The sequence below is a fragment of the Zalophus californianus genome, chromosome X (genome assembly GCF_009762305.2).
Source record: "Zalophus californianus isolate mZalCal1 chromosome X, mZalCal1.pri.v2, whole genome shotgun sequence".
NCBI classification, from domain to species: domain Eukaryota; kingdom Metazoa; phylum Chordata; class Mammalia; order Carnivora; family Otariidae; genus Zalophus; species Zalophus californianus.
The window spans coordinates 91,110,070-91,120,311 of NC_045612.1; positions in this window are offsets into that span (position 1 = coordinate 91,110,070).

Sequence of the window (10,242 nt, forward strand, 5' to 3'; positions counted from 1 at the left end):
ATGGGGAGAAATAAATGCTTGCTGTTCATAAACCACTGAGGTTATGGTATCTGTTACAGCCCTGCCAGACTAAGACACCCTATTACACTCCTAAAACACACAGCATAAAACATAAATAGTACATTGGCTTGCCATTTGCGTACCAAGAAAATAAAGTCAAGCGTGGACTACATGTGCCTGCTGAGATGGATTCATCTGTCAATGCCCCTGCCCAGTTCTTCGGAAAGGACACGCCCACAGGCACACTCACGCTTGCTCTGTTCCCTCAGAGAGTGGCAAGAGTCGTGCCAGTCCGATTCAGCTTTCAGGAAGGGAGAAGGGGAAATGCAGCATAAAGCCACAACCCAGGCCACAGAGAGGCCTTGGTCCTGGAGCGCAACAGAGGTCGGGGCCTCCCGGCGCAGAGCCCTTGCTGTCAGTTGGGTAAGACTGGGTCACCAAACCCCGGATGGGCACAGCCCAATGGGGCCTTGGAGATCATCCAGGCCAACTCATTTTATAACTCAGTCCCACCAGACGCAAGCTCTTACAGAGTTGCAAGCAAGAGACCATTCTCTCAAATCTTCCATCAACTCTAGGAGGAGCAAGAATTGCCTTCCTGGTCTTGAAGAGCACGCTGGTGTTTGACACCAAGCCCCTCCCCGCTGGTCCTGAAGATGATGACACGCGAAGGCATGGTGCTTAGTGCCTACAAGTCAGTGAGAAAAGCTGGGTGGGAATCCAGCCTTTCTAGTCCCCTTTCCATGGTCTTGGCTACCAAATCCCTCTGCTCCAGACCTTGAGGGTGCTCTTGCAGTTTAGCTAATCCTATTAAAATGATTTGAATGTAAAAACATTTCGAAGACGTCTCATTCTGTCCCCACTCTCCTCACTTGCTCTTCTGTTTAGGAACCGCTTTGAGGCCTCAGGCATAACTTCCAAAATCACAAATGACATTACTGTTTCGATTTAACAGGCTTGACAAATCAATCTGAGTGACGTTGAGTTCCATTTCTTAAGAGCTGCTTACTGACTTTGTACAGAGTGCCAAAAACCCAAAGTCAAGTGGTTAAGACTTGCCGTCGAGTACAAGGCAGATTAAAAGTGGGGGTTAGGACTGCCTTTTTGTTTTGCTATCTTTTTCTTTTTAAGAGCACCGGAAGAGTGATGCATTCATTTACAGAATAACTTAAAATGAATACAGCCATTATGTACAAAGTAGGGTGATAATTGGTAGAAAGCTTGTTTCTCAACTACCAATCTTTGAGCTGAGTCATGACCTGACTTGGGAGTCGGGGCGGGGTGGGGGGGGAAGCCCAGGGAGAGAGGGAAAAGAGACTTAATTGTCCTTTTGGCTTCAACGGACGGGGAATATGGCTGGGGGTTGTGGTAGACAGAATAATGCCTCTCCCAAAGATGTCTATGTCCTGATTCCTAGAATCTGTGAATATGTTAGGTTTCCTAGAACCCTAGAAGGAAGGACAGTCTGGTCACATCTTGATTTTAGCCCAGGGAGACGCATGTCAGATTTCTAACTGGCAGACCCATGAGATAATAAATGTGTGTTGTTTGGAGTCATTCTGTATGTGGGACTTTGTCACAGCAACAAATAGGAAAAGAAGACAGGAGTGACAGAAGTGAGGATGAGGGATGCTTCTGGTTCAGGCGTGTTTCAGAGAGACTGTTGCCAGCGAGAGAGAACTGAGGAAGATAGATCAAGGGTTGAGGACACAGGAGAAGGTGGCTGTGACACCAGAAGACTGGGAGGAGCATTTCAGGAGGAGTCTGGGATACAGAGCACAGCCTCGAGGCCCGAGGACCCTAATCAGGAAGGACCTCAGATGACCAGAGGACAGCTAAATAGATATGGAAAGCCACAGGTACAATGATTCTTGTGTGCCACCAATTTAGCCCTTTGGTTAAGAATCAACAAATAAAATAGAAATAGCCCTGACTGGGTGGCTCAGTTGGTTAAGCATCTGCCTTCAGTTCAGGTCATGATCCAAGGGTCTTGGGATCGAGACCTGCATCAGGCTCTCTGCTCAGTGGGGAGTCTGCTTCTCCCTCTCCCTCTGCCACTCCCCCTGCTTGTGCTCTCTCTCTCTCTCTAATAACTAAATAAAATCTTTAAAAAAAAAAAGAAATAAAAAATAGCCCTGAGCTTAATACTTGCTTTCTGAAGAATCACACAAGACAAGAAACAATATACTTTTACAAGCATAAAAAACAACACAAAACAACATAACTAAGGAGTACCAATGACCCATGCGGAAGACCTGGCTACTTGTCTTTTGTATCTTCTTCAATCCGAATAGAACTTTCAAGATGGCACAAGGCTACCTAGCTTCACTTGCTTAGAGGTGTGGCCATGTGGCTAATTTCTAGCCAATGGCATGTGAATTGGAGTGATGAGTGGGCACATTTTTTTAATTTAAGATTCTTTGTCAGAGAGAGAGCACAAGCAGGGGGAGGGGCAGAGGAAGGGGGAGAAGCAGGCTCCCCCCTCAGCAAGGAGCCCAATGCGGGACTCAATCCCAGGACCCTAGGATCGTGACCTGAGCTGAAGGCAGATGCTTCACTGACTGAGCCACCCAGGCATCCCATGAGTGGGCACTTTTAAAGGGAAGAGTTATACCTGCCCCTTTTCCTCCTGTCCACTGGCTGAACTGAGGATGTGGTGGCAAGCCATCTTGGACCCTGCAATGAAGTCAGCACCCTTGAACTGGTGAGGCCACAAGACAAAAGGAGTCTGGACCCTTGCTGGCTTCTCAGGGACAGCCCCCTATGTACTGGGGTTTCACAGAAATAAAATTATCTCCAGTTGGACCCACTATTATTGAGGGTCTCAGTGTCCAGGCCTAAAACGATACTGAATATTTCCCCAGATGAGTTGGGTTAGGCTCTTTCGAGTCTAAATAAATAAATAAATAAATAAATAAATAAATAAATAAATTTAAAAAGCAGTGATTCTCTCTGCTTTGCCCAGAGGTAACTTAGGCTTTTTTAAAGCTCTGAGTTGACAAAAGAGTTACTGTCGCTTTTCATTTTCTATGGCTAATGTAACAAATTACTGCAAACTGAGTGACTTGAAACCACATACATTTATTACTCTACTGTTATGAAGGTTAGAAGTCCAACACAGGTCTTACTGGGCTAAAACTAAGGTGTTGGCAGAGATGTATTTCTCTCTGGAGGCTCTAGAGAAGAATCTGTTTCCTTGCCTTTCCAGCATGGAGAGGCCACCTCCTTTCTTTCGTTGGTGGGACCTCCATCTTCAGAGGCAGTGATGTTAGTTAATCCTCTCGTGCTAGCCATCTGTCTTCTGCCTCTCTCTTCTGCTTTTAAGGATCCTTATGATGATGCTGGGCCGAACTGGATCATTCAGGATCATCTCCCCATCTTAAGGCCAGCAGAGTAGCAAACTTAATTCCACTTGTAACTTTAATTCCCCTTTGCCATGAGACCCAGGATATTTACAATTTCTGGGGATTAGGACATGGACACCTTTGGGATGTCTCTCTCTTTTCTTCTTCTTCTTCTTCTTCTTCTTCTTCTTCTTCTTCTTCTTCTTCTTCTTCTTCTTCTGTTCATTGTCCACTCTCCAAAAATTCTGTTTTGGGTACACATATGTATATTTGTATGTATATGCATACATCTATTTGCTACCTCCGTCCAAGGAGGGGGCCTAGAAGCAACCCTAGAGACACCCTAGTAGCAAATGAACATGCCTGGCACCTAGATTTTGTTTCTATCTCCAAAAAAAAAAATCTGGACTTCTTGGAGAAGTAGGTGATCCCAGGGTGGGGACAGAGAAAGTATGAGTCTGGAACATCTTAGAATGCTAACCAATAAGGAAGTGCTCAGAGAGCTATGGGGACATGACAAAAGGGCACAAGAGCCATCACTGGCTCATCTGAGACCATTTGAGTTTAAAATAAACAATGATAATAAAGGGTTATAACCCACTAAGTAAAATAAGAATCCATGTGTCCATGGGTCGAGGAAAAACTCTGTTTTCCTTTATTTTCACATCGAATATTTCTGACACTAGATTTGTGGGGCTTCTACACACTGACCAATTCTCCGACACCAGCTGGGGGCCCTAAAATTCATTTCAACTCTGATCCTCAACAGAGTTAGCACAGACCCCATAGGTTAAGGGCTCAGTTCCATAAGACTGCCCCCCCACTTCAGGTGGCAATCACAAGTAGTAAGTCTCAGGTTACCCCCAACGTTTGTCCAGCTTAGCAGCAAATTGGAGCATCCTGCGACCCCCTCTGGAGGTTGGATACGTTGCCAGAGTGGCTCACGCAATTTAGGAAAACCGTTTACTTACTAGTGCTGATTTATTACAAAGAATATTTTAAAGGATACAAAAAACAGCCAGATGGAGAGATACATAGAGTGAGATCCGGAAGGGTCCTGAGCTCAGGAGCTTCTGTCCTAATAGAGTTGAGGTGTGCCCCACTTCCAGCACATGGAAGTGTTCAACAACCCAGAAGCACCCCAAAGTCTGTACTTTTGGAATTTTTATGGAGGCTTCATCACATAGGCATGATCAATTATTAACTCAATCTCCAGCTGCTCTCCCCTTCCCAAATGATGGAGGGTGGGGTAAAAGTTCTAAGCTACTAATTGTGGCTTGATCTTTCTGGTGACCAGCCCCCATCCTGAAACTATCCAGGAGCCACCAAGAAACACCCTACTAGAACAAAAGACATCCCCTATCACCCAGGAAATTACAATGGATTTCAAAACGGTGTGTCAGGAACCAGGGTCAAAGACCAAACCTTAGAACAAAAGATACTCCTAGTGCTCTTAGCACTTAGGAATTTACCAGGGTTTCAGGAGCCCTGTGTCAAGGATGGGTCAAAACCAAATATTAGACCAAAAGATGCTTCTAGTACTCTTATCAATTGGGAAATTACAAGGATTTTAGGATCCCTGTGCCAGGAACCAAGGGCAGAGACCAATGTATATATTTTCTATTATTTCACACCATGGTAATATAAATATATACATCCTGGAGAAGACAATATTCTTTCTTCCAATAGAAAGGTCACAAATAGAATTAAAAGGAATGTCGGAAAAATCACCATATAACATCATCGTAATGATCACTGGGTTAAGTAAGAAGCATCAGTGCATGACTAGAACCAGTCAGAGGTGTCCCATCCAGGCTGATTTCGGTAGGGTATCTAGTCTTGCTCTATACATAAACAAAGGAACACATGCGACCCATGAGTGTTCTTTAAAAGTAGCATCCAGGACCAGATGCACTTTCTCGCTTTGTGTAAGTGCCTGTGGGGACATAGTTGACACTCTCTGCCGATTCTAAGAACCTTTCTTATTCAAGCCCTCAGTGGCCTGTCAAGAGGTTAGCAACCAAGACCTGGGACCCAGGAGGTGCTCAGGGAATGTGTGTCGTGTGCACCAGTTGGTGATGGCAGACTATGTCCATTCTCATTTGTATTGTGAAGGAGCAATCATTTCTTGAATTAGCAAAGATTTTGTACTCTTTACGAAGTTCTCTCTTTTAAAACTTTGGACATTTGAAGAGGATGTGCAGAGCTTACTGGAAAGGACATTCTAATTGTGATTGTGATAACTGTTGCAGCCGTGGCCTGGGATCAGCCATGGCTGCCTGTATTCTTGCCCTGTGTACTCCCTGTCCACATTGACCCTGGTCTGCAACCTATGACTTGCTTTGGCCAATGAGATGCTGCCAAGCTGTACACAGGCAGTGGCTTGATAAATGTTTGCACATTGAAGCTTTTCTGCCTGGAAAGCTCACTCTAAGAGTCAACCGACCACCATGTAAGAAGCCTGACCATTCTGAGATCGCTCTGCTGTCAGGAAGCTGACGCTAGCCACGTGGAACAGCCAAGGTACTCAGGCTGTGTTAAACAGAATAATGGCTCCCTGAAGATGTCTAGGTCCTGAACATCGGAACCCGGAAATATGTTATATTCGTGTAATGTTACGTTACACGCTAGCGTCATGCAGCATTTCTATTGTTCTGGTAGGAACAAATCCATATACACGTGACAAGCTGTAAAATACGAATTGAATAATATTGGAGGTTTCGCATGTCAGTGAAGTACTCTTAGATGTGCATCAAAAACTGGTATTGAACAACATCAAGATAGATGGTGAAATGTGAACTAATAATTTAAAATTTTAATTTTTAGTGACAGATCTTTCGATTGCAGGTAACGGAAAATTACATGAGCTCTCTTAGGTTAGAAACGAAAATGCACAAGGTGGATTTCTTACCACAACACGGAGGTATGTCAGAAAGCAGAAAATGAAGGAAGAACACAGCGTGCTCTTGAACCAGGACCTGAAAAACCATCAGGAGCACGGCAGGGCTTCTCTGTTCCTCCGGAGCCACCGGAGCCACGGGCTCTCTCAAGCCTGCTTTACTCTGTTTATCTGTTTGACTCTCCTCCTCCCCCTACCTTCTGTCTCCAGGATGACTTTCTCTGCCTCCTCAGGAATTCATGGTCAAACAGAATATTCCCAACCCAATCTTTCCTCAGCTTGCCATCTGAGGTGCCAGCTCCTGGCACCTCTGAAACTCAGTTTTTTGTTTTTGGTTTTTTTTGTTGTTGTTGTTGTTAAGATTTTATTTATTAATTCATGAGAGAGAGAGAGGCAGAGGGAGTAGCAGGCTCCCAAAGAGCAGCGAGCCCGATGCGGGACTCGATCCCAGGACCCTGGGATCATGACCTGAGCCGAAGGCAGACGCTTAACCGTCTGAGCCACCCAGGCGCCCCTGAGGCTCAGTTTTAAATTCCCTGGAGAAAGAAAGGGGTCCAGGTGGGTCGGTTATGTAGCCCTGGTCCAATCAGCAGCGGCCAGGAGTGCAGGGCCAGCGAATGCAGGGCCTGTGTGTGCGCATGTGTAGATGGATGAGCGTGATGGCATGTAAAACAGGGAGCCGCGCCAGAGATATTCTTATAACCCATAATATCTAAGCAGTAGTAACCTCTTGGGTCCTAGCACTATGACTTTAAAGAAAGTCAGAAGCGTAGGACAGGTGATCCCAGATGCCAAAGCCAGGAATTCTGGGACTACAGAGCCAGATGCGCTTCTAGGGAAAGCCTGAGTCAGAGCGTGGGCTCCTGGGATGTTACTTCCTGGAACGTACGCCCCACCCACTCGCCCTCGGATCGGGGAAGTCCAGACCTATGGGACATTCGGGGCGTGGGCCTTAGGGAAGCTAATGTGTGGTGTGGGTGGTGAAGAAATAGCCTGTTTAATCTGTCTCCAGACAACATGCTCCTTTATGTTTCCCTACCTCTCCTAATGCGTGTCTCCGTTTGAGGAATTGAAAACACCCACACCCTCTTAATTGTGACGACATCTTCAAAGTGAATTAATTATCGGGACTAAAGTCAAATCTGTACTTACAATACTGACAATTCATTCTCGAGTAAACATCCCTCTGGGAGATTCCGATCCGTGTCTCTGGGAGAAGGCAGTGGGCTCCCTCCCCACCCTGCCCCTCACCAAAATTGTATCCCACCCACCCCTGGTTGAGAATAACTGACTTCAATCAAAAGACAAGACAATTGCATTCCACAGATATTCTTATTGGTGGTAATTATTATTAAATCAACACTTTGGGAATCTAAGAAATGGCTTTAGAGTGAAGATTCATGAGGATGCATTTACTTGTAATGAAGAAATAGCCTTGAGCCATTTCATTTTATTGAATTGCCTTTGTATTGGACATTTTTATATCTGCTATTAAAAAGTCAGCTATTTTAGAGGTACCCTCATATTGTGTCATACTTTCTGAAGTATATATAAAATCCAATTTGTGCAAATGAATAAAATCTCAAACTCAATGGCTAGCTGATCTCTGCATGGCCAGGATAGTAAGTTTTCCTAGTGGGAGCACTCCTGCCTACAAACCACATGGTAGTTAAGAGCAGTGTTACGTCTTTATTACTCTAACATCTCATCATTCACTTAGAATTGGGTTTATCGAGGCCACCTATTGTTGTCTTGAACATTAGCGACAGATCTGTTATTTCTGCGTGAAGGATAAGTTGTTTTCAACAAATATCGAGTAAGGTTGCTGTATAAAACCCTTTTTCCTAGAACCGTGAGAACAAGAATGGGCGGGGTTTTTCTTGTCTTAGAAAGATCGAGCGGAGTGTTTCCCAAAATGTGTGCTGTGGGGTGTTATCAGATATGATGCAGAGAGCTGGGGATGAGAGCCCTTGTACAAACAGACATAGAGAGATCCACTGCAGGACCCCTCAGCGTCTGTGATATACTAATGCGGAGTAGCTGTATCCAAGAAGAGGACACGTGTGCGTGGCTTCAAAACAAATTGGATCACAGAAGTCCTTTTTTGAGAACCATGTTGGGAGATTAATTCCAGGCGAAGTAATTTTGAAAAAGCTCATCTATTCTAAGGGTGACTTTTTAAGAAATTGAGGTGAAATTCACATAACAAAATAAACAACTTTATGTGGCATTTAGTACATTCAGGTTGTTGTGTAAACAGCACTTGCATCTAGTTCAAAACATTTTCATCATCCCAAAAGAAAACCCCCTACCCACTAAGTCCTATTCTGGTCCCTACTCCAGCCTCCCCCAAGCCTCTGGCAACCCCTGATCCTCTGTCCATTTAGTATGGTTGCTTTTTTTAAAAAGACTTCATTTTTTAAGAGCAGTTTTAGGTTAACAGCAAAATTGAGCAGAAGTTACAGAGAGTTCTAGGGGCGCCTGGGTGGCTCAATCAGTTAAGCATCTGCCTTCGGCTCAGGTCATGATCCCAGGGTCCTGGGATCCAGCCCCGCATCAGGCTCCCTGCTCCGCGGGAAGCCTGCTTCTCCCTCTCCCTCTGCCCTCCCCCCCCACCGGCTCATGCTCTCTCTCTCTCTCTCTCTCTCCCTCCTGCCCTCTCTTTTCTCTCTCTCAAATAAATAAAATCTTTAAAAAAAAAAGTCACAGAGAGTTCCCAATACCCCCTACCCCGACACACGCACAGCCTCCCCCACTATCAACATCTTGCCCTGGAGTGGTACATTTGTTATAGTCGTATGTTGGCTTTTTAATTGGACATCTGTAATGGGTCTTTAAAACCTTGTTTTGTTTTCATAACTCAGATTTTTTACATGAGCAGATATACATGGAATATCTCTACAGATTGTTCTATAGTTCTACTTTTTTTTTTAAAAGATTTTATTTATTTATTTGACAGAGAGAGACACAGCGAGAGAGGGAACACCAGCAGGGGGAGAGGGAGAGGGAGAAGCAGGCTTCCCACGGAGCAGAGAGCCCGATGCGGGGCTCGATCCCAGGACGCCGGGATCATGACCTGAGCCGAAGGCAGACGCTTAACGACTGAGCCACCCAGGCGCCCCTATAGTTCCACTTTTAATGTTACTGTCCTCTATCCCCCAAATGTTGTCTGCATGAGCTTTTCCCCCCTACTCATCTGCATCATCACATTTTGCTTCATGAGTGTGATGGCGAAATGCACAGATATTTCCAGATAACCCTTTGGACTTGGGTCCTCTCATCTCTCCAAGATTGACATTATGGCTTCCACGGAAATAAGAGGCATTACTGAGCACACCTTACATCTCCTCACCTCCCCGAAACGAGAAGTCTATTTCTTTTTTTTTTAAGATTTTATTTATTTATTTGACACAGAGAGAGCGACAGCAAGAGAGAGGGAACACAAGCAGGGGGAGTGGGAGAGGGAGAAGCAGGCTTCCCGCGGAGCAGGGAACCTGACTCGGGGCTCGATTCCAGGACCCTGGGACCATGACCTGAGGCGAAGGCAGACGCTTAACAACTGAGCCACCCAGGCGCCCTGAGAAGTCTATTTCTTGAGCAGAATAATGGTTGAGTTTAGGAAGGGAGGGGGCGTCTAGTTTTTAAATGTAGTCCTCTCAATCTTTAGGTGAAATGTAAAACTTTAGGCCGTTGTTGTTTCAATCTTAAGATAGCCGCTAAGTTAGTTTCAAAATAATTAACTGATCATTCAGTCATTCAGTGATTATTTGTCAGACACCCCTAGGTCTTCTAGATGCTTTGGAGGAAAACCAAAAATGTAAAAAAAAAAAAAATAGATACCTGTCTTTAGGTGGGGAGATAATGAATAGTAGTGGGTAAAGTTCCTTAGGCTTGAGCCCAAGTACTCAAAACATGCAACTTGTATTGATTTTCTACTAGAGTTTTCTAAAACTCTTCTCGTTGACTGGTTGCCTCTAGCTTCCATCCTGCTTGGTAAAA